At 36.8% G+C, this 27,673-nt stretch overlaps 1 protein-coding gene across 4 annotated transcripts in view; it reads left to right on the plus strand.

Annotated features, from left to right (window-relative positions):
- FRS2 (fibroblast growth factor receptor substrate 2) overlaps window positions 1-27,673 on the plus strand; it is a 109,728-nt gene that overhangs the window by 46,619 nt on the left and 35,436 nt on the right. For 2 of the 4 annotated variants that reach the window (XM_070370576.1, XM_070370578.1), the window contains exons 2-3: window positions 7,634-7,725; window positions 8,659-8,701. The gene's annotated coding sequence lies outside the window, so the exon portion shown is untranslated. Of the gene's footprint in view, window positions 1-871; window positions 1,024-7,633; window positions 7,726-8,658; window positions 8,702-12,846; window positions 13,404-27,673 lie in introns of those variants that run through there. The other 2 variants (XM_070370577.1, XM_005901150.2) reach the window with 2 other exon arrangements.

Here is a 27,673-nt window from a genome sequence, read left to right on the forward strand (position 1 = left end):
AACTCTTAAACATCCTGATCTGTTCTGATTATATACATATATATAGTATGTGTGTATTAAGCTAAAGCACCTATTTTAGATTTGTTGGAATTGGTAATTCTAGGGTAAAATACTGTTTATAATATGAACTTCACATCTTTCCTTGCTTATTTGCTGCTTCATTTTCTTCACCTATAAAATATAAAATTATTTCACAGGTTTCTCCCCCCACCCCCCTTCTCAAAATCCGTTCTGTTATTTCTAATATGGCCAATTTATGAGGCTTGTCTTTCTCACCCTCCTCCTTACCATTTTTTCCCCCTCTACATACCATTTAAATACAGAATTTTTAGGAAATTCTTTATGTATCAATATAGTGAAGAAGTACAAAGTTATAGAGGGTCACTGAATTCCTTTGAATTATCAGATGGCTGTAAGTGAAAGTTTTCTGGATTTTAGGAGAAACAATATTTCATAGCTGTAGTTCAGAGAAAACAGGTATAGCTTATTTGAGTCCCCTGGGTTATGGATTTACTGAAGGTTCTATCGTGAAACATGAATTCTGCTTTTCATTTTGTTGAAAACTGATTGAAGGCATTGGTTGTTCTTTCTTTCATTTTCCTTTGTGAAGTGCCCACCATGAGAAATTAATTAAGAGTTTGATTGTGGGGAAAATTTGTGTCTATTATGTTTGTTGAAAATATTTAGAGTCTACCAGAACTACTAAAGAATGGAAATAGTAGTCCTCCTAGCAGATAAAGAAGGAATTTCGGAAAAAAGTATAACTCTTCTTCTTCAATAGAAGGTTGACTTCTATTTTTGAATTACTGATTATCCCCTAGAAAATACAAGGGCCAAAGTGAGCTTTATAAAAATTGTTTCCATTTTTTAGGAAGTTAATGCAGTTGGGTAACAGTTTGTGGGACACATGTGTATTACAGCATCTTCAAGAAGAGACTATCAAGTACTCTTGGTATTCAGAAAACTCAACCCCCTGGAATAAAGCCAAAGTAAATCTGCCTTCATACCAAACTATTCTCCATAGTGAGTATTTTTTTGTGTTACATTAAAAACTCATGAAAAACAGTAAAGCCACAGGCTCTGTGATACTTAGATTTGTATATATCTCTTCATTATATAGAATGTTGAAGACATAGAAGAAAACTAACTCAGGAGATACTTACCTTAATATTCTACATAGACTCATATGTTAAGATGTCTTTTTTATTTTTTTAACTAAGAAATATATTTTATTATCATGGCCTGAATGTGAGTAGCATGTTTGTATATAAAACAAGAGTTTTAATGGAATTCCTTGGCGGTCCAGTGGTTAAGACTTTGCCTTCCAATTTAGGGGGTGTGGGTTCGCTCCCACATGCCTCTGGGCTAAAAAACCAAAACATAAAACAGGAGCAATATTGTAACAACTTCAAGAAAGACTTTTAAAAAGTTCTTAAAAGTAACAATTATTTGTATTGTGTACCAGAGGAAGGAAGGGAAGGAGAGAGAGAAACACTAACTATAGGGAGAGGAGGTGTGTATGACAAAGCTTCAAGAAGCAATACATACTCTGTATGCGATGCACTTCCATTTTGTTAAAATGCAAAACAAAACAGCAAACCCTGTAGGTGAAAGTTGTGTTATTTAAAATTAGTGCCCTGGAAGAGTGTGTCCTCCTCTTCCCTTCTTCCTTCTTAACCATTAGTGCAATGATTTGAGATTGTGAGGGAGGTTTCTTTTTTTAAGTGTTAATTTATGCTGAAAATTCCCAGGACACAATCAAGTATTTAGAAGACACAATCAAGGTATTAGGGCTTTGGGAATTTTAAATCATGAATCTGTTGAGTCTCTGTTCTATGTAAAGCAGTAAGCTTATTTAAATGGCGTGTTTTTTAGTCAATGGGGTTAATTTGTTCCAAGGAATCTTCATGTTCTCCAAATAACTGAGGACATTTCCTGGGTAATGTGTCTTGATAGTTAACTAATCACCTTGATTTTTATTTTATAACAGGTACGATGCTTTCATTGTTTGATAGGCAGTGTGTGCATCTAGTAACAGATGTACAATTTAGAAAAAAGTATAATGACATGTTAAAAATTAGATTCTATTGAGTATAAAGAACTGAAGTCTTGAAAAAAGTTACCCTCCAGTTAAAAATAAAATTGCTTCTGGGTAAATAGCAACAACAATAAAAAGAACTGAAGTCAGTAAGTGTTATAGTGTCAGGAAGGTGTTCCACATGAGAGAATTTTCCAGAAAAGGAAAATTAGGAATCATAACTAACAATCTTGTTGTAAATTTTAAGAAGTTAATGAAAAGCTTTTAATGTATGTATGTGTATGTATATATCTATATAACAAGAGAGAAAGAGACAAGGATTTCAAACATCCAGAAAAGTACAGAAGCTATTTTGATCAGTATCTGTGTAACCTACTCTGTTAAATCTTAAGATTTCCCCCCTGACTTCTCAGAGAATATGGAATAGCTATCAGATACTTGGGTGATTCAGGTTAATCATTATGAATGAATACTAATTAGTGAGCTGTGCTTTTACTCAGTTCTTTTAGAGATAAATGTAACATATTCTTCTGGTTCATCCCTAATGCTACATGTTTCTTATTAATGTATAATAGTGGACCTTCCTCTTTTGTCTTATTAAAAGCAAATTTGGAAGAATAGATTTCTCAAATGAGCAGCCTGGAGTTACATGTTACTCCTATGGGGCAAATGTGGTATTTGTGACTAATCATTTTATTCTAGTTTAGTGCAGATTATAACAGTGAAAAAGGGAGACTGAGATTTTGCATTCTGAAGCTGTTTCTTTCTGGTTTGGACAAGTTATTTAACCACTCTGTTTTGTTAATCCCTTTCCTATAGGGAAGTTCTGAGAATTAAGCAAGCTAATATAAATATCTGGCACACAGAAGTTGCTCAGTAAAGGTTCCTTTAATATCACTAGCCTTTTTTTAAGTGGTTGAAGTCTGATTTCCAATGAGTGGGGGCACTGCTACACAACAGTATTGAAGAGTTCTCTTCACCTCCCTCCCCAAACAAAGCAGATTTTAACATTAGATTCATTATCCAACTCTTAGAACCCCAAATGATTGTTTTCATTATACTTTCGGTTTACTTTTGTATATGAGGTCTGATAGGCACATAACAAATGCTTTGTGAGCCTTAAACTAAGTGAAAATAGATTGTTCAGATGAAAGGTATGTGGATAAGTCAGTTTTGGGGCAATTCTGGAGAACTCTTGCCAGAACTGGTGTCTTTTGTTTTGGTCTTCAGAGACTGTTAAATATGATCATTGAGTCATACTTGTTTTCTCTGTCCCCTGGCTATCTCTCTTAGGACCCTGAAGCTTGCCAGCCACACACAGGATGTTTAAAAGGCAGAGTAGGCCTTAGCCCACGGGGAGTTTGTTTATTTTTAAAAAATTATTCAGTTCAAACATCCCTACCATGTCATAGCTAGTCTAGTCATGTTGGAGTTATTGAGTTCCTTTGATTCTTTCTGGTGATCATGGTGCCTAAAGGTAACAGATAAATTTGAAAGAGTCAAAGTTTTCTTGAGTTTACTTGGAATTTTATAATGTATTCTCCAACAAATCCCTACAGGAGCGGGAGGAAAGGGAATGCCATTTATTTTGCTAGCTGCTTTTTAATGGGACTCATATACTGCAAATCTTTCACCACTTCTTTCTAGGGTTATGATACAGATGATTTAAAAACAAAATCAAACCTGAAAAAAAAAAAGCCACCCACATTATGGTACTGTATTTCATTAATTCTTTGAAGTTGTTAACATAAGAATCTTTTAAAAGGGACAGTATAGCTTCATAGATGTTTAAAGAAAAGAAAGAAGAAGTGAAGTCGCTCAGTCGTGTCCGACTCTTTGCAACCCCATGGACTGTAGCCTACCAGGCTCCTCTGTCCATGGAATTTTCCAGGCAAGAGTACTGGAGTGGGTTGCCTTTCCTTCTTCAGGGGATCTTCCTGACCCAGGGATTGAACCCAGGTCTCCCGTGTTGCAGGCAGACGTTTTACCATCTGAGCCACCAGGGAAGCCCATAGATGTTTAGACACAAAGATACGAAAATGGACTACATTTGTGTTTCAATGATTGTTCTTGTTCAGTTGCTCAGTCGTGTCCGGCTCTTTGCAACCCCATGGACTGCAGCATGCCAGGCTTCCTTGTCCTTTACTGTCTCCTGAAGTTTGCTCAAATTCATGTCAATTGAGTCGGTGATGCTATCTGCCCATCTAATCTCTGCCACCCTCTTCTCCTTTGGCCTTCAGTCTTTCCCAGCATCAGGGCCTTTTCCAGTGAGTCAGCTCTTTGCATCAGGTGGCCAGAGTTTTGGAGCTTTAGCATCAGTCCTTGCAGTGAATATTCAGGGTTGATTGCCTTTAGGATTGACTATGTTAATTTCCTTGCTGTCCAAGGGACTCTCAAGAGTCTTCTCCAGCACCACAATTCAAAAGCATTAATTCTTTGTCGCTCAACCTTCTTTATGGTCAGACTCTTACATCTGTACATGACTATTGGAAAAACCATAGCTTTGACTATATGGACCTTTGTCGGCAGGGTGACGGCTTTGCTTTTTAATACACTGTCTAGGTTTGTCATAGCTTTCCTTCCAAGAAGCAAGCATCTTTCAGTTTCTTAGCTGGAGTCACTGTCTGCAGTGGTTTTGGAGCCCAAGAAGATAAGATCTGTCACTGCTTCACTGCCATGAAGTGATGGGACCAGATGCCATGATCTTAGTTTTTTGAATGTTGAGTTTTAAGTCAGCTTTTTCATTGATTCAGTGATTATCATCTTCAAAATTTATGACTGATTTATTCTTACATATTCTCTACCACATAATGAAATCCAAGGCAGATATTTCGGGTTTGCCTAGGGTACCAGGTGGAGAAGGAAATGGCAACCCACTCCAGTATTCTTGCCTGGAGAATCCCGTGGACAGAGGAGTCTGGTGGGCTGCTGTCCATGGGGTCGCATAGAGTTGGACACGACTGAAGCGACTTGGTAGCAGCAGCAGGGTACCAGGGTATATCTCTTTAATGAGATGACTTAAAAACCAAGTCTTAAGGGAAGTAAAGGAGTTAATTAGTACAACGCCTGAGCACTGAAGTGAGAATGTGCTTGATGAGTGTAAGAATAAAGAAGCCAGTGTAGCTAGAATGGAGTGAACAAGAGGGAGAGTAGTAGGAGGTGAGGTTAGGAAGATAGGGAAGGGAAGTATCAGATCATAGTCCTTATGGTCTTTGTAAGGATTTTTGCTTTTAGATTGGTGTGAAGTGAGTGAAAGTTACTCAGTTGTGTCTGACTCTTTGCGACCCCATAGCCCACCAGGCTCCTCTGTCCATGGAATTCTCCAGGCAAGAATACTGGAGTGGGTTGCCATTCCCTTCTCCAGGGGATCTTCCCGACCCAGGGATCGAAGCCAGGTCTCTTGCATTGCAGGCAGATTCTTTACCATCTGAACCACCAGGGAAGCTTCTTAGACTGGTGAGATGGACTCAATTAGAGGATTTGAGCAGAAGACTGACATGATCTGATTTTCTTTTGAAAAGAACTAATCTGACTATCTTGTTTAGGTGAGCAAGAGAAGCAGCTAGGAGAACAGATGGAGAACTATTAATGCAGATGAGAACTAAGGTGGCTTGGACCATTGTAAGAGTGGAGGTGGTGGAAGTGGTAATATTATGGATATTTTTTGAAATTGAAACTCCCAGGATAAATATTAGGTTTATTTTTTCATTAATGATTGTAAAATGGGTATTTTATAATTCTGCCATTCTTTCTACATTCATTATTTGGAATCCTATAAAAGATTGCTTTCACTTATTGATGATCTGGTTACTCTGGGGTACCTTTCATGTAAGAACAGCAGGATAAATACTTGATTCTTTTCCATTATTAGTTTTCAGGATAATTACTTCTTGCTCTAGTAACTGTGAAAGATGATGATGGAGTTTTTAAAATACATTTACTGTTTCAGTTGTAGTCATTATAATTTGGATGTTCAAAATGTCATTATCATTTGATGTTCATTTGACTTTAAAACATGTCTTCAGAGTAAAAACTGTGAGATATATTCTAAGAAGAATAACTTCCATCCCTGTCTTCTACACCTGCTTTCTCTTTCTCTATAGATAACCATTTAAAAAGGATTTTGGTTTATCCTTCCACTGCTTTTTGAAAGGAAGAAAAGCAATTTTATAGTAATATTTGTATTTCCCCTCAGTTTTTTACTGAAAGAGCATCATTGTGTGGAATACTAATTCAGCTACAGGATGGGAAGTAGTGGATATTACTGGGTTCCTTGAAGGTTTTTCTTGAGATCAGTCAGGTTTTCACTCCCTATAAAAGATTTTTCTTATATTCCTAGCTGTCTCCACAACAGAGAACATGCGTATTAAGTCGCTTCAGTGGTGTCTGACACTTTGCGACCCCATGGAATATAATATAGCCCACCAGGCTCCTCCATCCATGGGCTTCTCCAGGCAAGAATACTGGGGTTGCCATTTCCTTTTCCAGTGGACCTTCCAGATCCAGGGATCAAAGCCGCATCTCTTAAATCTCCTGCATTGGCAGGCATGTTCTTTACCACCAGTGCTACTGGGGAAGTCCCACAACAGAGAGCATACATGTTTAAAAAGAAAAAGGCCCTCATCCACGCCATTTGGCAACATTTAGGAAAGTCACACATCCAGCAATTCTCTTCTAGGAGTCTTACCCAGAGGTTGCAGTAATAAAATCACAAAATATATGGCTTTATTCTGTTCCTTGAAGCTTGGGGTCCATGTCTTGATTGTCTTTTAGTTATGGACTTTGTTTGTTGGAGAAAAGAAACAATACTAAAGATGTATTCAGTAGTCAGCACTAACATTAATGGTGTATGTGTGGAAGAAATGATGTTTTGAAACGTTGCTGCTTTGACATACTGTCAGGTTAAATATTTCATCAATTAACATTAAATAATTCATAGTTTTATTTATTCTTTCAGTGACTGTTTACTGAGCACTTAGGGCATGGCAGTCATTGTCTTAGATGCTCGAGAGATAGCAGTAAATAAGAGAAGAAAAATCTGCTCTGGAGCTTAGGTTTCTGTAGATGTGAGGGGGAAATAGACAAGCTTAATAAATAAGCAATTATTATATTATTTTCAAACATTCAATTTTAGGAATTCCCTGGCTATCCAGTGGTTAGGATTCGGCACTTTCACTGCCATGGGCCTAAGTTCCATACCTGGTCAGGAAACTAAGATCCCTTAAGCTGCAAGGCAAGGCCAAAAAAAAAAGGCCCAAAAGCCAAATGTGCAACTTCAGGATTCCTTTTCCACCTCTTCCTTTTCTCGTTTTCCTGTCGAAAGTGGCATCCTTAGGAATTGCACGATTGATGGGTGAAAGGGATTGAGGACTGAAGACATTGTTGATTTTTATACTCAGTATAAAAACAGTTAAACAGTATTAACTGTTTAATTCTGGGGCCCTCCCACCTCATCCTCAACCCTGTTAATTTTTTTTAGAAGCTTGGTTAAGAACTCTTGACAGTTCCCTGTAGTCACTAATATTTAGATAATTGTCCTTAAAAATTTTATATTTTTGTTATAATATGTTCTTAATTACTACATCTTTATTTCAGAAATGACCTTTAAGAAGTAGATGCCCAGATGCAAAAGTGATGAAACAGTCAATTTGTCATAAAGATGCAGCTGTGGCTTTTCAACCAGATTAGTAAGTGTATAAATTTAAAATTCTTTTTTAGCTTTATATGTACTTTGTCTACTTTGAAAAACATTTAACAAAAAATGTAGTTGACTTAAAAAAAACGTGTCAACTTGTATTTTTGTTTTTCTTTTGGATTGCAGTACAAATTCTAGCATATAGCTCTAGAAAATGTATGTCTTAGCTGTACCTTTTTAAAGAGCTATATAAAGGTAATATAAAATTTTAGTTTTGAGGAAATATAAGAAAAAGAGTAACTGTAATACTGCTGTCCACATACAGCCACTCTTAGAATTTTTAGGTATTTGTTTCCCTGATCTTTGTTCTGCACGTTAAAAAAAAAAAAACAACTTATGACCGTAGTGTTGTAAAGAATATGCTTTTTGTATATATTTTAAAATTAAATTTGTTAAGATGTTTCTTCCTGGGAATAAAAATACCCTTCAGTACAGAGTTTCTTACTGGAGTGATGAAAATGTTCTAGAATTAGGTGGTGATGATAGTTGCATAACTTTGTGATTACAGTAAAAACTTGTGACTGTTACATATTAAAGAGATATATTTTATGACATGTATATTATAGCTAAAAAAAAGTACACTTCAGAATATCAAATCTCGGCAAGAGTAAAATCCGATTAAATACTGATGTCTTAGAATATGAGACCATGCCATTCATTATTATGTACGTTATTATATACTTAGCAAAAATGATTTGTCAGTAGAATCATAAGTATTTTTATAATACAATAATCAATTTTATAATAAATGTTCTAATGAAGATAGTGAATGCTTTTATTATTTGAGACTTAATGTCTCTTAAGCTTTTTAATACCAGATGTTGTAATAATACAAATGTACTATGCCAGCATTTTGTAACTTCATTTTCAGAAGACTTTCTGGTTGAAACTAACATTTCAACTTTTCTCCCTGACATTTTTTTAGGGACAAAATTGTATCTGTTTTTCTCAGAAGAGAATTCCACAAGGTAAGACATTGTTAATAAAATAATAAAATAAATGTAGGCTTAATTGCTCTGGATTTTTTTTTTTATCCTTTCCCCATACTTATTTCATGTCTTTTCTTAATTATTACAAGATTCTCACAGATTTATTAGCTATTCCTTTACTACCTCAGAATTTGTTAGCAGGACACAGGTCATCTTATTTAAAGTTAGGATTAAAAGGATCTGATTAAAATAGTCACCTTGAAATTCAAATACTGCTTTTCATAGTCAGGGCTCATTCGTAGCATCTTTAGGAGTAGGTTTGACCATTTTGAGGAAAAAATTCTTTTTTCCATTGAGGCCCACTTACCTTTTACCTCAGTGGATAGTGCTATTTAATGACTTCACTATAAAGTGGGTTCATAGGAACTCTCTTAGGGGTTGTAAGTTAAAGGAGATTGTTTGGCTAAGCTTCTATCTATGGAAAATGTATAACTCCTTTATTTAAAAAGTGGAATGCTTCCTACCAGGTAAGTAGTAAAAGATTGAACAACATCTAGTATTTAAAAAAAAAAATCCTGAATGATCACCTTTACAATGGAGTTTAAACCTTCATTGATGTACATTATTATTCTCTTTAGATTTATAAAGGATGACATGTTCAAGTGAATAGATAGTAAAATTTCATTATCAGTGTGCTTACCCTCTACCAGATAACTTAAAATCAATTGCTTGGCAGCATTAAGAACTTATTTGGTTAAGTTTTCTCAGAAACTTTTGGCATAGGTAGTAGTGATCACTACAGATTAATTCAATCTGTCAGATCAAATAACTTTCTCATTTTTTCTCCTTTTTCAGTATCCTCTGTCCTGAGGGGGACATGCACACTTAACACACATCTTTTCTACCTATTTTGTATCTGCCACAGATTTAGTTAATCAAGTCAGTTTTTATCCTGATAACTGAAAATAAAGGGGACCCATCAGCTGATAAGGAGGAAGGGAGAGCGAATTACCAAGCTTTCATTTCCAAGTTTCTTGTGAAACTCTTTTCCCCTATTTTTTCTTCTACTTATCGGGGGTTAAAGGAGGGGATCTTTGAACCTTTGAATAGCACTGTCTGATCTTCCAGGGCATTATTGAAAGGCAGTACTTCAGGAGAGATCCAGATCCTTCTTTTCCTGGACCACAATGCTTAAAAGTTAAAACGGAAATTTCAAAAAATTTAATCTTAGTGAACTGATCTGTTACATCTTTGACCCTGTTCTTTTGGCAAATAAAACTTAAATGTCAGACATCAATAAAAAGTATGATACGTTGATGATGCATATCTTGTCTGTATATATGTTGTCTGTGCCCATAGGATTCACCTATATGTATTGAGTAGATCTATATTTTTGTACACATCCAGATGTTTTCATAATTTTTTTAGAGTAAAAATAATCTTAAAAGGATTATTCACATTTATGTAGTATCACTCTGCTACACAGTTAAAGGTATTAAAAGGACATGACAAGTTAAATTATTGCTAACCCTACATTTAAAAATGATAAATTTTATGTTATGTATATTTTGTCAGAATTTTAAAATTTGGGGCAACTTTTGTTTATTGTGAAAGAGGATGGCTTTGTCTGAAGTAGCAGTTTGTTGTTGTGGCCTCTGTCAAGAGGCCCTCTTCTGCCACTACTCTTCTAGGTCCTGGTCATGACACTTCCCTTTAGACTGAATTAACAGCTCTAGCCTCCAATGTTGCTAAGCCTGCGGAATTCCCCTTAACCCTGCCATAGTCTGTAACACAGGTTTAACTTCTGCTCTCCACTGAAGACAGAGGAGGAAAGGCAGAGGATTTCATGTTGACTAGTCTAGAATTGTACATCAAAACATATGTTCCTGCTTGAGACACAACATAATTTAGGTGCATACAGAATTTAAAATGCTCAAAAATTTGCACCTTTTTTATACTAGCTATTGTACCTTATTTTGGAGTGCCATTTAAAAAGAAAAGTGTCAAGCTGAGAGTTGAAGAAAAAGTAATCCTTACAAAATATTACTATACTGAAATGGGAACATGTCCTGAAGTGTCAGGGTGATAAAAAGGACCCACAGACAACCATGGATTTAAATAAAGTGGTAATAATTCAGTAGTGATCACCAATGGGATGAATGATCGATGAATGATGAGAGAGAGGCCACGTATCTAAGCAGTCACATGATTATCTTATTCAGTACTAAGTACTAGTTTTTAACCTCATGATTAGGAATAATGAGTTAGCGATATTCCTCAGTTAGTGTCATATCCATTTATCATTGGTTAATTAAAGGATTGTTCTTCCATTTTCTAACTAGTCCCTATATAAGTGACCTTTAAATGTATTTGTTGTGTATCCTTTTGTTTTTATCTTATTAAAGGTTTTATTATTTTATATGCTTATATTTTAGTTATACATTAGGTATTAATCTAATTCTTATAGTCCCCTCCACCTTCCTCTCTTATATTTTTTCTAAGATCTGGCTGAGTGGTCATCTAATTTGTTTTGTCCAGCTGGTACATTGTATTCCAGGTTGTCTGTTAAAATGAAGCTATTAGATGTAAAATTTCTTGAACGTATAAGGCATATAAAATGAGCATTTAAGTTTCATTTAAGTAAAGATCAATTTATGCTTATTTCTTTATATTAGAATTGAAGTTAAGAATTAGAACAGAAGTTATGATCCTGTGGAAGATTATAGGAAATATAAACATCTATTTAGAAGAGTGTCTATCTAGGAGTCTGTTAGAATTTTCAAAGAAAAGAATTGTAGGGCCTAAGAGAAACATACTTTTTTTTTTTTTTTCTAGAAACAGTATGTTAAAATGCTTAGGTCTCAATATTAGCTGGCAAAAGCCCAATAGTTGAAAGATAATACCAGTAATATTAGAGAATCTGTTCATTATTTATTGCTTGTTAATTAATTTCTGCATTAAATTATATATGAGCATTCATCTTCTTTTTTCTGTTACTTCATTGAAGCAGAATCATGTTCTTTGAATCCCCATCACTGAATCTTAACACAGAATAAGAACAGTACAAATGCAAGATTCTAAATTTGAGATGCAGAGAGACATTTTCATCTGTGGTAAGCACAGTGTCAGCAGAAGTAACTTCTCTTGGATCCCCTAACTAAATACTGTAAGTGGAGACTTAGGAATCTCCCAGTTTGTGGTGATGATATTCCTTGTAGTCTTGAAGAGGGGAGAGGGAGAAACTCCTAGGAGAGGATAAGATGGACCCGGACATTAAGGAGGATAATGACAGCACTGATCATATCAGAGAGGGGCTTCTATCAGATGGAAAAAGATAATGAGCTATTTGGGAGCAGTGTTCTTTTGGTGGGAGGAGGATCTTAGGGGACAGGAGGAAATGTGGAATTGATTCAGCAGTAGAATGGAAAAGGGTCAGGGAATTCACATCTGCTAAAAGCTAGAGTTGAGGCTTTTTGAAAGAAGTAGTTATTTGTATGTCAGCACTTAAATATTTGTAAAATCTTTGGTTGGAAGACTGGAACCTCTTGAAATTGATACTGATTTGGTATTCCATTCATTGTTGAATACTCCCTTGACTCTTTTTAAAAATAGCAATTCAGGGAATTAGACCTCACGTAATATAGTCCCTTTGTCTGATCGCTTAAACTTTGGAGTTTTTTGTATGGCATAATAATTTCATTATTTTTACATTGTATTGATGATGGAAAAAGCAAGAGAGTTGCAGAAAAACATCTATTTCTGCTTTATTGACTATGCCAAAGCCTTTGACTGTGTGGATCACAATAAACTGTGGAAAATTCTTCAAGAGATGGGAATACCAGACCACCTGATCTGCCTCTTGAGAAATTTGTATGCAGGTCAGGAAGCAACAGTTAGAACTGGACATGGAACAACAGGCTGGTTCCAAATAGGAAAAGGAGTTCATCAAGGCTGTATATTGTCACCCTGTTTATTTAACTTCTATGCAGAGTACATCATGAGAAACGCTGGATTGGAAGAAACACAAGCTGGAATCAAGATTGCCGGGAGAAATAGCAATAACCTCAGATATGCAGATGACACCACCCTTATGGCAGAAAGTGAAGAGGAACTAAAAAGCCTCTTGATGAAAGTGAAAGAGGAGAGTGAAAAAGTTGGCTTAAAGCTCAACATTCAGAAAACTAAGATCATGGCATCCAGTCCCACCACTTCATGGGAAATAGATGGGGAAACAGTGGAAACAGTGTCAGACTTTATTTTTCTGGGCTCCACAATCACTACAGATGGTGACTGCAGCCGTGAAATTAAAAGACGCTTACTCCTTGGAAGGAAAGTTATGACCAACCTAGATAGCATATTCAAAAGCAGAGACATTACTTTGCCAACAAAGGTTCGTCTAGTCAAGGCTATGGTTTTTCCTGTGGTCATGTATGGATGTGAGAGTTGGACTGTGAAGAAGGCTGTGTGCTGAAGAATTGATGCTTTTGAACTGTGGTGTTGGAGAAGACTCTTGAGGGTCCCTTGGACTGCAAGGAGATCCAACCAGTCCATTCTGAAGGAGATCAGCCCTGGGATTTCTTTGGAAGGAATGATGCTAAAGCTGAAACTCCAGTACTTTGGCCACCTCATGCGAAGAGTTGACTCATTGGAAAAGACTCTGATGCTGGGAAGGATTAGGGGCAGGAGGAAAAGGGGATGACAGAGGATGAGATGGCTGGATGGCATCACTGACTCGATGGACGTGAGTCTGAGTGAACTCTGGGAGTTGGTGATGGACAGGGAGGCCTGGCGTGCTGCGATTCATGGGGTCGCAAAGAGTCGGACACTGAGCGACTGATCTGATCTGATCTGATCTGATGTTAACACATGCCATCATTAGAACAAATAGTATTATCATTTTACAAATAAGGAAACCAGTCATAAAATCAGCTTTAGTTTATTTTTACCAATCTACATTGCCACCCTATCGATGGATATTTTGCTCTGTATAAAAGATGTAATTACAAAGATTGTTTTAATGTGGAAGAAATGTTTCTAACCAAAGGAACTGCATAGCCTGAGAAGTTTAAAAAACACAATATACACACAAAAATATAACCAATAAATGATATAGATGGTGTTCATTGAACTTAACATTCACTATGCTGCTGCTGCTAAGTTGCTTCAGTCGTGTCCGACTCTGTGTGACCCCATAGACGGCAGCCCACCAGGCTCCCCCGTCCCTGGGATTCTCCAGGCAAGAACACTGGAGTGGGTTGCCATTTCCTTCTCCAATGCATGAAAGTGAAAAGTGAAAGTGAAGTCGCTCAGTCGTGTCCGACTCTTAGTGACCCCATGGACTGCAGCCTACCAGGCTCCTTCACCCATGGGATTTTCCAGGCAAGAGTTCTGGAGTGGGGTGCCATTGAGTTCTCCGAACATTCACTATAATAGTACTTAATAAATTAATATGGATTTTGCCCATATTAAAATTATTTCAGCAATTTTCCAACTTAGAACAAATATAAAAATACTGTGAATTTTTTTAGTTTGAACATAGTTTTACTCAAAAATAAAGTGTTTAATTTTGACCGGTAGGAATTAGATTCCTTTTGTGGGTATGGAACAAGCAATTTGATCTCACATATTTCAGAATGTGGTAGCCCCTCCCCTCCCCCAGTAATTTGCTTTTAGTATGAAAATCAGGCAAATGTATTATAAACCTGTATCTTTAATCTGAGAGACTTACTTTGGTTCAGGCCCGGCTTTAGTGGTACACACACAGATCAAGGTTGGTTTTGAGTAATCCAGTGCTGTGCTAGGTCATTCCAGGTCTAGAGGGTCCTGGGATTATACTAGTCATTTGGTTCAGTATCTGGTTTACATTTGAGCCTGTGGAAAGATTTCACATGTAGGTAGTGGGATAAAGGGAAACAGATCGACTCATAGCCTATTAAATAGATTGGAGTTACAGCACTTTGAAGCTTAGCAATGTTGTTGTTCAAAAATAGGCTATGACAGGTCTTCCTGACTGACTTCTTATTGTATAATAAGGCTTCAGATGTTGTGGTTCAGATTAAGTAAATTTTAACTTTAAAAAATATAGATAGCTGTATCTTTTTATAAAATACAGTTATTTCAGATACCTTTTTGTTTCATGTTCCACTCTTTCTGAGAATTCCGTTTTAGCTGCTTTGATTTTATTTTTTAGCCATTTGCTTTTAAATTAAAAAAAAAAAGCAAAACTCAAAGTAGGTTGAAACTCAACACAAATTGCTGCTGCAGAACAAAAGTGCTGATCAAGTTAAATCAACCCCTGCAATGTGTATTGAAAGGAAAACCTCTCCTCTCTCCCCCAATTTGAAGAACAAGCATTTTCCCTGCCAAGAAGGGCTGACTTTAAATGGAGCAGCTGTCCATATTAGGAGCATAGGGTTGCTAAGGTGACCATGGCTGTTTGGAGAAGAATGCAGCTGAGAGGGCAAGTTCTTGATGTGTGAGCTGAGGGAAGGAATGTGGTGTGATTGTGCATCATTCCTCCTAATCACATGCTCACCAAGTGCTGTGTGGGCAGCATGTAGAAACTGCAAGTCTGAGTGCGGGAGCTTGTGTGTGGTTAAATTAGTTTTGTTTTCATGTGAGCCAGAGGCTTACAGTTTAGGTTTAAAATGTTTACCTTGTGTATATATATGTGTGTGTTTTGGGTAAAGGGAAGGGTGTTTTGTGGTTGGTGAAATGGGAATGAGTTTATTTTGCTTGGTAGGCTTATACTTTGATGTTGATAAAAAAATTTATCTTGGGATACATGTTCTTTCTGACGTATCCCTTTCAGTCATGTATACTGTGATAATAGTTTCCCAAGTGAATGAGGTGTTCCTGATAATTGTTTATTTTGTACTTTTAACTTTAGAATTATTTGGAAGTACTAAGAATATGTTGTCTACTTGGGAATCTTATTGACATAGGTCTTGGTAATGATTTTTTGTATCTGACTCTGAAAGCAAAAGCAACAAAAGCAAAAATAAGTGGGATTACATCAAACTAACAACTTCTAAGCAAAGGAAACCCATCAACAACAGCAAAAAAGGCAACCTCCTGAGTAGGAGAAAATACTTGCAAATCATATATCTGATAAGGGGTTGATATCCAAAATATATGGAGAACTCAAATAATTCCATAGCAGAAAACAATCCAGTTTAAAAAATGGGCAGAAAATCCAAATGGACATTTTTTACCAGGAAGACATACAGATGGCCAGCAAGTACATGAAAAGATGCTTTATGTCATTAATCATCAGGAAAATGCAAATTCAAGCCACAATGAGATAGCACCTCACACCTGCTAGAATGACTCTAATCAGAAAGACTAGAATTAAGAGATGTTAGTGAGGATGTGGAGGAAGGGGAAACCCTTGTGTATGTTGGTGGGAATGTAAATTGTTGCAGCCACTACGGTAAACAGTATAGAGGTTCCTCACATCTAAAACTACCATGTGTGCATGCATGCTGAGTTGTCAGTCGTGTCTGATTCTTTGCAACCCTGTGGACTGTAGTTTGCCAGGCTCCTCTGTCCATGGGATTCTCCAGGCAAGAATACTGGAGTAGGTTGCTGTGTCCTTCTCCAAGAACTATCATATGATCTAGCAATTTCATTTTGGGGTATTTATCTGAAGAAGATAAAAGCACCAGCTCAAAAAGATATATGCACCTCCCCTGTTCATTGTAGCATGATTTGTAATAGCCAAGATATGGAAATAATGTAAGTATCCATGATGGATTAATAGATAATGAAGTGGTATTTATATGCAATGGAATATTATTCAGCCATAAAAAGAAAGAAATCTTGACGTTTGTAACATGGATTGACTTGGCATATGTTAAGTAAAATAAGTCAGTAAAAGACTTATCAGTAAAAGAACTTCTTATATGTGGAATCTAAAAACAAAGAAACCAATCACCCATACCTCACCATGCCCAGCTCTTAGAAGAGTGCAGTGGTTGCCAGAGGCGGTGGGTGGAGGGTGGGAGAAATGGACTGTTTTTTGTTTTTGTTTTTTTTAGTTAAATTGAATTTTTTTAAAAAAGGAAGAACATTAGATAAGTCCTATTAGAGGGACGTTCAACAATATAATTGACTCGTATTCCCCAGGTGTATTAGGGTCATCCAAAACAAGGAAAATCTGAGAAACTGTAGAGCCAAGAGGAGCCTCAAGCATGATGATTAAATGTAATGTGGTATCATGGGTAGAATCCTGATACAAAAAGACTTATGTAAAAACCAAGAAATTTGAATCAAATCCTAGAAGATGATGCTGTTAAAGTGCTGCGCTAGTATGCCAGCAGATATTGAAAACTCAGCCATGGCCACAGGACTGCAAAAGGTCAGTTTTCATCCCAACCCCAAAGAAGGGCAATGCCAAAGAATCTTACTGCACACACAATTGCACTCATTTCAGAAGGTAGCAAAGTAATGCACAAAATTCTCCAAGCTAGGCTTCAACAGTACTTCTTCAAAGTGAACCAAGAACTTCCAGATGTTGAAGCTGGATTTAGAAAAGGCAGAGGAACCAGAGAACCAGAGATCAAATTGACAACATCCATTGGATCATAGAAAAAGCAAGAGAATTGCAGAAGAACATCTCCTGCTTCATTGATTTCACTAAAGCCTTTGTGTGGATCACAATAAATGGAAAGTTTTGCCTGCCTCTTGTGAAACCTGTATGCAGGTCAACAAGCAACAGTTAGAACCGGACATGGAACAACAGATTGGTTCCAAATTGGGAAAGGAGTACATCAAGGATGTATATTGTCACCCTGCTTATTTAACTTCTGTGCAGAGTACATCATGAGAAATGCTGGGCTGGAGGAAGCACAAGCTAGAATCAAGATTGCCAGGAGAAATATCAATCACCTCAGATATGCAGATGACACCACCCTTCTGGCAGAAAGTGAAGAAGAACTAAAGAGCCTCTTGATGAAGGGAAAGTGAAAAGTTGGGTTAAAATTCTACATTCAAAAAGCAAAGATCATAGCATCCATTCCCATCACTTCGTGGCAAATAGATGAGGAAACAACAGTGGCAGACTTTATTTTCTTGAGCTCCAGAATCACTGCAGATGGTGACTGCAGCCATGAAATTAAAAGACGCTTGCTCCTTGAAAGAAAAGCTATGACAAATGTAGGCAGCATATTAAAAAGCTGAGACATTACTTTGCCGACAAAGGTCCGTCTAGGTGAAACTATGATTTTTCCAGTAGTCATGTATGGATATGAGAGTTGGACCATAAAGAAGGCTTACTGAAGAATTGATGCTTTTGAACTGTGGTGTTGAAGAAGACTCTTGAGAGTCCCTTGGACTGCAAGGAGATCAAATCAGTCAATCCTAAAGGAAATCAATCCTGAATACTCATTAGAAGGACTGATACTGAAGCTCCAATACTTTGGCCACCTGATGCATAGAGCTGATTCATTAGAAAAAGACTCTGATCCTGGAAAAGATTGAAGGCAGGACAAGAAGGTGATGACAGAGGATGAGATGGTTGGATGGCATCACCAACTCAGTGGACATGAGTTTGAGCAAGCTCCAGGAGATAGTGAAGGACAGGATGCCTGGCATGCTGCAGTTAGTGGGGTTGCAAAGAGTCAGACAAGACTGAGGGATTGATTGAACAACAATTGTAACAAAGTTACGATACCAATATAAAATGTTAATAGATAACTTTGGGTGTGGAGCATATGGGAAATGTGTATTATCGTCTCAGTTTTTTTCTGAAATTGTTCTAAAAATAAAGTTTATTTTAAAAAATTTACTGAACCCTCAAAATTTTTTTAAACCCAGAAAGCATGTGCTTCACAACTTTTACCAGATTTTTGCTCATATTCCACTCTTAAATATATTTTACTCCTGGAGCAACAAAAGTTTTAAACAATCTAGTAAAAGAGTAATTTGCTTGAGGATATTGCATAACTGGTTCTTGCAAACAGGCCCAACATTTATTACGCTGCATTTGCTGCCAGCTGAAAGCCTACTCACAAATGTTAGAAAGTTGTGTTTATTATAATCTAAGTCCTTTACTATCATAAAAATTTTTGATCTTTAAATCAACCAAAATTCTTGTAAGAAATATTGACAACACCTTTGAATGAGTAATTTGTTGCCTAGAAGTTCTTTCTTAACTCTTTAATATAATCTTATTTTTAGTAATTTAAATAGAGATGTTGATTTCAAATAAGTAACTTATTTTTCTATTTTCAGAACAATTTTGCCTTGGAGACTTGAATGATTAATTGGTTATCTTTTTTATTACTACAGCAAGTGTTACTGGGTCCATACATTAGGAAAACAGCATTTGTTGCCTCCAATCCACATATTTCTTGGCTGGTGACAAGGAGGAGTAATATATTCTGAATATTTTCCCTTTCTATCAGCATACTTAGTTTTAACAAATAAACGATATTTTTTAGTAATTTAATTAAAGTGAAAATGTGCATGGTAGCTAACCCAATCTTAAACAAATTTCAGCCTTATCATGATAGGAATTTACAGCCTTTTTTAGGTTTACTTTTGGCTTACTTGTAGATGAAGAGAAAAAAAGATGAGCCCTTTATTCTTTGAATGTTTAAACAGATTTTTGGATGAATTAATGCAGAGAAAAAATATTTGAAGAAATTAATATATTGTTAGTAGCTTAATCATTATTTCAGTAGCCTGTGATTTTCCAAACTTGTGCTTTCCACTTATGTAATTGCATTCCTTTTTTAGCTGAAGTAACTCCCAAGTAACTAAATCATAGAAATATCAAATAATTAGACCAAAGATACTGGTTTTGGAATTGCACATCACAGGTAGTTCAACTGCTATTAAGACAATACTAGTTAATATTAGGCACCTTTGAAGGTTAATACAAACAGTAGTCTCAGTCCTAGAGTATTCTTCAAGTAGGCGCATCCCAAGACTTCAGGAACTTCAAGGACTGACCTAGCTTGGAGGAATTGATACAGCTTGGATAATGACTCTTAGGCAATTAACTTACCCAGATAGACTCTTTAGGCATTGCATGTATAAAAACTGCAATCCAGATGGCAGTCTTTATGTAGTATGAAAAGAAAGACATCTGATACAATTTGAATCTTGTGTGTATACTTGCCCACTTTTAAACCACATGATAGCATTACTTCTAAGAGAAATTTTGTGGCATTATATACTAAAGTTCACAGCATTTTTTATGAAGTGACTGTTAGTGTTACACAAATCTAAGTGATAATTTTAAGCTCTATTTTAAAGAATGCAAGTAGCTGAAATGTATAAACTTTCAGTTAGAAGATAGATAAGTACTAGAGATGTAATGTACCATGTGATAAATATAATTAACACCTCTGAATGCTATCCATGAAAATTGTTAAGAGAGTAAGTCCTAAGAGTTCTCATGATAAGGAGAAAAAAATTATTTGTATCTGTGTGAGAAAGTGAATGTTCACTATATTGTGGTAATCATTTCATGTTATAAGTCAGATCATTATGCCATACATCTTAAACTTATACATGCTGTATGTCAGTTACATCTCAATACAACTGGTAGGAGAAAAACAAAAAAATATTAAGTAATATATTAACCAGTAGAAATATGAGATTATTTGTTTGTAGTTTTATCGATATGTTTTAATATTTGGAGAAATTCGGGGCAGCATTTATCATATGTGTGTTGCTAATATGAGACATTATCCAGTAATAGGGTATTTATTCATTCAAAGTAAAACTGAGCAATTAACATGTGTATGGCACTCTTAAGCCAGTGGGGATACAGCAGTGAAGACGAGTCTTTGCCCCCACGGAGTTTACATTTTGTTGTGGCTTTAGGGAAGAATCAAAGAAGAAATTAAAATATAGCATTGCTGCTGGTAATAGTCATTTGGCGAATAACATAGCAGTGTAATAGGGCTTCCCTGGTGGCTCAGTTGGTTAAGAATCTGCCTGCAATGCAGGAGACACTGGTTTTCCCTGGATGGGAAAGAGCCCCTGGAGAAGGAAATGACTGCCCACTCCAGTATTCTTGCCTGGAAAATCCCATGAACAGAAGAGTCTGGTGGGCTCCATAGAGTCACAAGAATCAGACACAACTTAATGACTAAACCACCAACCAAAGCAGTATAATAGGAATGGGGGTTGCTATTGTGGAGTAAAGATTTAGGTGTTTTCTGCAGAGTGCTCAGGAGAGTTCTCTAAGAATTGGTTTGTGAGCAAAGACCTGAGACAAGTAAGAGAACAGGCTATGTGGGTATTTGGCAGAAGAGTGTTCCAGATAGAACAATTACAGAAGCCTTGAGGTAGGAGCATACTTAGCGTATTCAGAAACAGCCAGGAGCCAGCCTGTGTGGCTGGAGCAGAGTGGAGGGGAGAGTTGTTTAAGCACCTGTGATCAGTACTGGAGTCAGAAGGGCAGAAAACCATACTAAAGTGTTTGAGACCTTGTAGGCCAGGCTGTTAAAAAGTCTTTAATTTTTACTTTCAGGGGAATAGGGGGAGCCATGCAAGATTTTTGTCAGGCAAGACTGTAGACAACTTTTCATTGAAATGGGCAAAAAATGATGAACAGTTTTTCTATCTTGCTGTTCATTGGGGTTTTATCTCTGTCTCGTTTTCCTTCCTTTATCTTTTCTTTGCATTTTGCTTAGGATTAATTGAATACGGTTTTTTAAATTGCATAGAACCATTACTTTATATTTCTAAGTATTTAAAAGCTTTTTTCTTACATCTTTCCCTGTGTTCTTTTTAATGCAAAGTATTTTTTAGTTTAGTTTTTTAAATTTACTTCAGTTGTAAGAAACTCAAGTCATCTCATCCAAATTCTTAACCAGTAGCAGCATCTACTGCACTGGTAGTGATTGAGAAAGAACTCAACATTTAAAGTGAAATCAGTTCTTTGTTAGATTGATGGAAATCTATGTTATTCTCATAGATGCCTGTGGTTTTGTCTAAGTTCAGTCCATTATACCGTAAAACAAAAAGCTTAAAGACAGGTGACTTACTCCTCCTTATTGCTACATACTATTTTCTCCAAACTAACTTACTATGGTTCCTGTAGTCTTACCTTACTGATTGATACTAGACTGTTCCCTGTATCCCATCTCACCTTGAATCATTGTCTTCTCTAGGCTCCTGTGATACCTTATTATTGGTGATTTTCTTCCTGCTGCTTAGTGCCTGTTCAATCTGTTTTGTGGGCTTCTCTTCCTCTATAGTTTCCTTAAATGCTGGTGTTTCTGAGTTTCTCTAGGTCTTACTTTTCTTTTCACTGGGGCAATCTCATTTTGTCCTCTGCCTTGCATCCATAAGCTGATGACTCTTAGATCCTTATCTCCAGTTCAGATCTTTCTTCTGCCTCTGTACTTGTATTTCTGTTTGTCTTTTGAGCATTTCCACTTGGATATACAGGCATTACAATATGTTCAAAATTGAGCTCTCTGCTTCTCTAAACCTTGTGTCATTCCTGTGTTTTCCTGTGTGGAAATGTAGGTATGCTCCTCGACTCCTGCTTTTCTTCCTAATCTACTTGGTTAGCAGGAATTGTTGATGCTTACTTCTGAGTATTGCTCTAATCCATCCATCTTTCTCCATCTTCATTGTTCACTACTCTAATTTAGACTCCAGATTTCTGCAGCAGCCTCTAAACCTGTAAAAATCATATCAGTTAGGCAGTGGTGGTGTTTTTAACTTGCCTATGGGGAAACATAGATTCAAAGATGTTAAGTAAGAACTCAGCTCTTTCTAGTTCTAAGGCTCATATTTGCACTATATCATAGCATTATCATAGATTGATACTGCCTTCTATTGGAGGAATTTAGAATGCTTAAAATGAAGCATTATTTTAGATTATAATGTGGTATTTCAAAATACATTCAGAAAGCAGACCTGGTGTAGGTCATTTATTCATTATATGAGGATTAAAATTCTTGCCTTAGAAACAGTCTACTTTCTTTTTTAGCAGGGTTAATAGTTTCAGAGAATTCAAATTTGGAATTTGCATGCAGAAAATTAAAAATTTTAAGGCTCTAACAAGAATGTTTTATGAGACATATTCTTTGTAGCTAACTGTTGAATTAACTAAGTTCTTGGTTTGTTTCTTAGGGTGAGGGTTTGGTTTCTTAGTGTTTTTTTTTTTAAGAGAATTTAAGGTAATAACTTCAGCCAGTACTAGTGAAGAAGCATTTTGAAAGTGTGACAGAGGAAAACATCTTAGAAATTCTGACTGTTTTCCATAGAGATTTGTTTCTCCTCATTTGTCTTTTTTAAAAAAGAAAGGAGATGTTCTAGCCATTGCTTTCAAATTCTGTTTTATCGTAAGTTGTGCTCAGAGGGAATAGTCCCAGTGACCTTAGCTATAGTTTCGAATACAGCTCTTCAGAATTCTCTTTATCACAGATGATTGATATTCTGAGTTTAAGATCAAGATAAATCTGAAGCAAAAAAACCCCACCAAACCTTTAGGGAGAGAGTGCATATTGTCTTTGTTAAAGTTATAGACAGGGACAGTAAAAAAATTCTAAATTTATCTTTCAGTAAAATCTTGATTGATTGATTTTTTTTTTTTCCCTTAAGTTCCCCATTTGAAGATGAAGAAAATAGTTACCAACAGTCTGCAATACAAGATTGTTCTCTGGACAAATAGTTATCACGGCTCAAAAGAATATTGGGTCTTAGACACTGAAATCCTGTTGAGCATTCTAAATTGCTTCAGTCGTGTTCCATTCTTTACGACCACATGGACTGTAGCCCACCAGGCTTCTCTTCTCTGTTAATGGGATTCTCTAGGCAAGAATACTGAAAAAAAAAAAAAAAAGAATACTGGAGTGGGTTGCCATGCCCTCCTCCAGAAATCTTCCTGACCCAGGGATTGACCCACATCTCTTATGTCTCCTGCATTGGCAGCCCGGTTCTTTACCACTAGCGCCATCTTCAGTCCGTTCAGTTCAGTCGCTCAGTCGTGTCCAACTCTGTGACCCCATGAATCGCAGCACGCCAGGCCTCCCTGTCCATCACCAACTCCCAGAGTGCACTCAAACTCACGTCCATTGAGTCGGTGATGACATCCAGCCATCTCACCCTCTGCCGTCCCCTTCTCCTCCTGCCCCCAGCCCCTCCCAGCATCAGGGGCTTTTCCAATGAGTCAACTCTTCGCATGAGGTGGCCAAAGTACTGGAGTTTCAGCTTTAACATCATTCCTTCCAAAGAACACCCAGGGCTGAAGCGCCATCTTGGAAGCCCCCAAAATCCTGTTACTTGATTGTAACTATTGTCTGGTGTATAGGAAGGCATAAAGAAAAAGATATTTTAAACATCATTTCATTAGTGTTAGTTGATAGTCTTCATTGATTGTGTGGTATTTCATTGATTCCAAGGGACATTTTCCAGTTTTATTCACTGAAATTTGGGTGTATCTTACAACCAGTGGCATGCTGTAGTTTGACACCTTCTGTTTCTTGGTGGGATACAAAATATCAGTCTTAAAATCAGTTGTGTCTCGGTTTTGATGAAAATGGTATATATCTTCATTGGTATTAGAAGTAATAACAGTGATAATATTTGCAGTCACCATTTCTGAACATCACTTTTTTGGTAACCTCTACTTTCTTAAACATGACCAAGAATTGGAAAATAAGCAGAAGAGTCTTCTGATGCTTAGAATTGCCATTAAGAAGCTTGTGAAGTGATGACTATGTTCTTGAACATAAAATGTGTGGTCTCTGAGTAGAGGGCTTTTTTTTAGCACCTGTTCCCAATAGGCACGGGTGTCTGATTGCAGAGTCTAGGATTTGAAAGAATAAACTTAACAAAGAAATGTGTATACGTGTTTATTAAGTGACAGCTCTAGGACATGCTAACTATCAACTGAGAGTGAAGGTGACCATAAATAATTAAAATCTGCTTTTAAAAAACAACCCCAAACCTAGACAGAAAGCCTGACACATACAAATTGCCCCGATTATAGCTTTAAAGAGGTTCTTTATCAAAATTCAGTCTGTTTGATTCCACTGGCACTTCCCTTTAAGGGACAGATGTATTTTATTTTGATTGTTGTTTAAACATTTAAACAACATTTGTTGTTGATTAAAATTTCCCCTCTTATGGCTGAATGAGATTGTCAGAATATATTTTGCTCTGAAGATAACTGAAAACTTTTTGTGATACTCCCCTCTCAGACTTCCAGAATAGAATTTGATTCTGCTATCCTGATGGTCTCTGTCCATGTTGCTGAATAGCGTCAGAGTACCATTTTTAGATCTTTGGGCTAAAGACTGGGCATAAGTTGTAGGAAGGTCTTAGGAAAGAACAAGTAGAAAAATGTAGAGAACACACTGTCGTCCTGAAGTATTTCTAGAAGTTCTCATTGGGAAGTTGTGCATGTCCAACTGCATTTTTGTTTGGGATAAATCCAAGGTATGTATCCCATAAATTCCTGGTATTAGGGGGTCTTTTGTGACACTCCCCTGAGACATGAATTCTGAGCATAACATTGCTTACTGTGAGCACCTTTGGCCTAAGAGTAGATGTTAAGCTCTGTGGATTGGCAGGTTTCCAGCGTTTACTAATTAGGTATTGCCTACTTAGATTCTCCTGGCAATCTTTCTTGCCACTGTTTCTTCACACTCTGCCCTAACCTGTTTCGTATGTCATCTGCCTTTGGGCTCTGCTTAGACATTTGTAGTTTTTCTTTCTGAAGGAGCCTTTAATAATGTATTGGTTTGTATATTCTTTAGTTAACTATTTATTGTTAATTATAAAAGCGGTTCACACACTATAGAAAATATGAAGAGAAAAATGCTTTTCATCTTACTACTGAGTGAGCCAGTGTTAACATTTTAATGTCTTTTAGTCTGATCTTCTTTTCCCTTTTGTTTAGGGGTGATGGAGAGAAAAGTAAGTGTAAGTGTTATTTTTAAAAATGAAAATCCTCTCAAACTTACTACTGAGCATGCAAGGTGATTTTTAGAATAAAGCTTTTTTTTTTTTTTTAATCTGGAACAATTTTAGAATCACAAAAAAGTTGCAAAGATAGTACAGTGATTCTCATATATCCTTTACTCAGTTTTCCCTAATGTTAATCTTATATAACTTGGGTACACTTGTCAAAACTAAGGAATTAACACTGGTATAAAACTAAACTACAGACTTTATTTGGATTTTTCCAGTTTTTCTACTAACGTCCTTCTCTGTTCCAAGATTCAGTCCAGAACACCATATTGCATTTTAAAAGAATGATTTTCTTTTTTATTTTTGAAGACATTGCTTTAAAAGTGTAAAATAAATTATCAAGCCTATTTCTTTAGATAATTTGTTTGGACTGAGACAGACCTATTCATGAAGCAGTTTGTTTTGAGGGTTTTTTTTTTTTTTTTTAAGAGTTGCTTGGCATTTGGTTTAATGTATTTTGAGTAAATTGAATATGTGTGTATGCTTTACATACATGTAATCAATATTTAGATTTTAATAAGTCTAGTAACTAGAATGATAACCACCTGGGTTTGAAAATACAGGTTTATGGTATATTCCTCTTATATACCTGTGTATTCAGTTTTGAAAACTTATCTTTTTATTTACTTTTCTGTTATTCTTTATTAATACTTATTTAGTTCTATGTAAAGCATATTATGGTTTCAGTGTGTCTGCCCTCTGATGCCCTCTTGCAACATCTACCGTCTCACTTGGGTTTCTCTTACCTTGGACGTGGTGTATCTCTTCATGGCTGCTCGAGCAAACGCAGCTGCTGCTCCTTACCTTGGACGAGGTCGCCCCTCCTGACCTCCTCTCAGCCACTCCTTCACCGTGGCAGCCTGGCACTCTTCGGTCACTGCCCCTGACCTTGGGCATGGGGTAGCTCCTCTCAGCTGTGCTTCTGCGAGGTCCGTCACAGCTGTCATAGCCAATGTGATCACACGGACCACAGCCTTGTCAAACTCAGTGAAACTGAAACTAAGCCATGCCGTGTGGGGCCACCCAAGACAGATGGGTCATAGTGGAGAGGTCTGACAGAATGTGGTCCACTGGAGGAGGGAATGGCAAACCACTTCAGTATTCTTGCCTTGAGAACCCCATGAACAGTATGAAAAGGCAAAATGATAGGATACTGAAAGAGGAACTCCCCAGGTCAGTAGGTGCCCAGTATGCTACAGGAGATCAGTGGAGAAAAACTCCAGAAAGAATGAAGGGATGGAGCCAAAGCAAAAACAATACCCAGTTGTGAATGTGACTGGTGACAGAAGCAAGGTCCAATGCTGTAAAGAGCAATATTGCATAGGAACCTGGAATGTTAGGTCCATGAATCAAGGCAGATTGGAAGTGGTCAAACAGGAAATGGCAAGAATGAACGTTGACATTCTAGGAATTAGCGAACTAAAATGGACTGGATGGGTGATTTTAACTCAGATGACCATTATATCTACTACTGTGGGCAGGAATCCCTCAGAAAAAATGGAGTAGCCATCATGGTCAACAAAAGAGTCCGAAATGCAGTACTTAGATGCAATCTCAAAAACGGACAGAATGATTTCTGTTTGTTTCCAAGGCAAACCGTTCAATATCACAATGATCCAAGCCTATGCCCCAACCAGTAACGCTGAAGAAACTGAAGTTGAACAGTTCTATGAAGACCTACAAGACCTTTTAGAACCAGCACCCCAAAAAGATGTCCTTTTCATTATAGGGGACTGGAATGCAAAAGTAGGAAGTCAAGAAACACCTGGAGTAACAGGCGAATTTGGCCTTGGAATACGGAATGAAGCAGGGCAAAGGCTAATAGAGTTTTGCCAAGAGAACGCACTGATCATAGCAAACACCCTTTTCCAACAACACAAGAAAAGACTCTACACATGGACATCACCAGATGGTCAACACTGAAATCAGACTGATTATATTCTTTGCAGCCAAAGATGGAGAAGCTCTATACAGTCAGCAAAAACAAGACAAGGAGCTGACTGTGGATCAGATGATGAACTCCTTATTGCCAAATTCAGACTGAAATTGAAGAAAGTAGGGAAA

This window comes from Bos mutus, chromosome 5 (assembly GCF_027580195.1).
Source record: "Bos mutus isolate GX-2022 chromosome 5, NWIPB_WYAK_1.1, whole genome shotgun sequence".
NCBI classification, from domain to species: Eukaryota; Metazoa; Chordata; class Mammalia; order Artiodactyla; family Bovidae; genus Bos; species Bos mutus.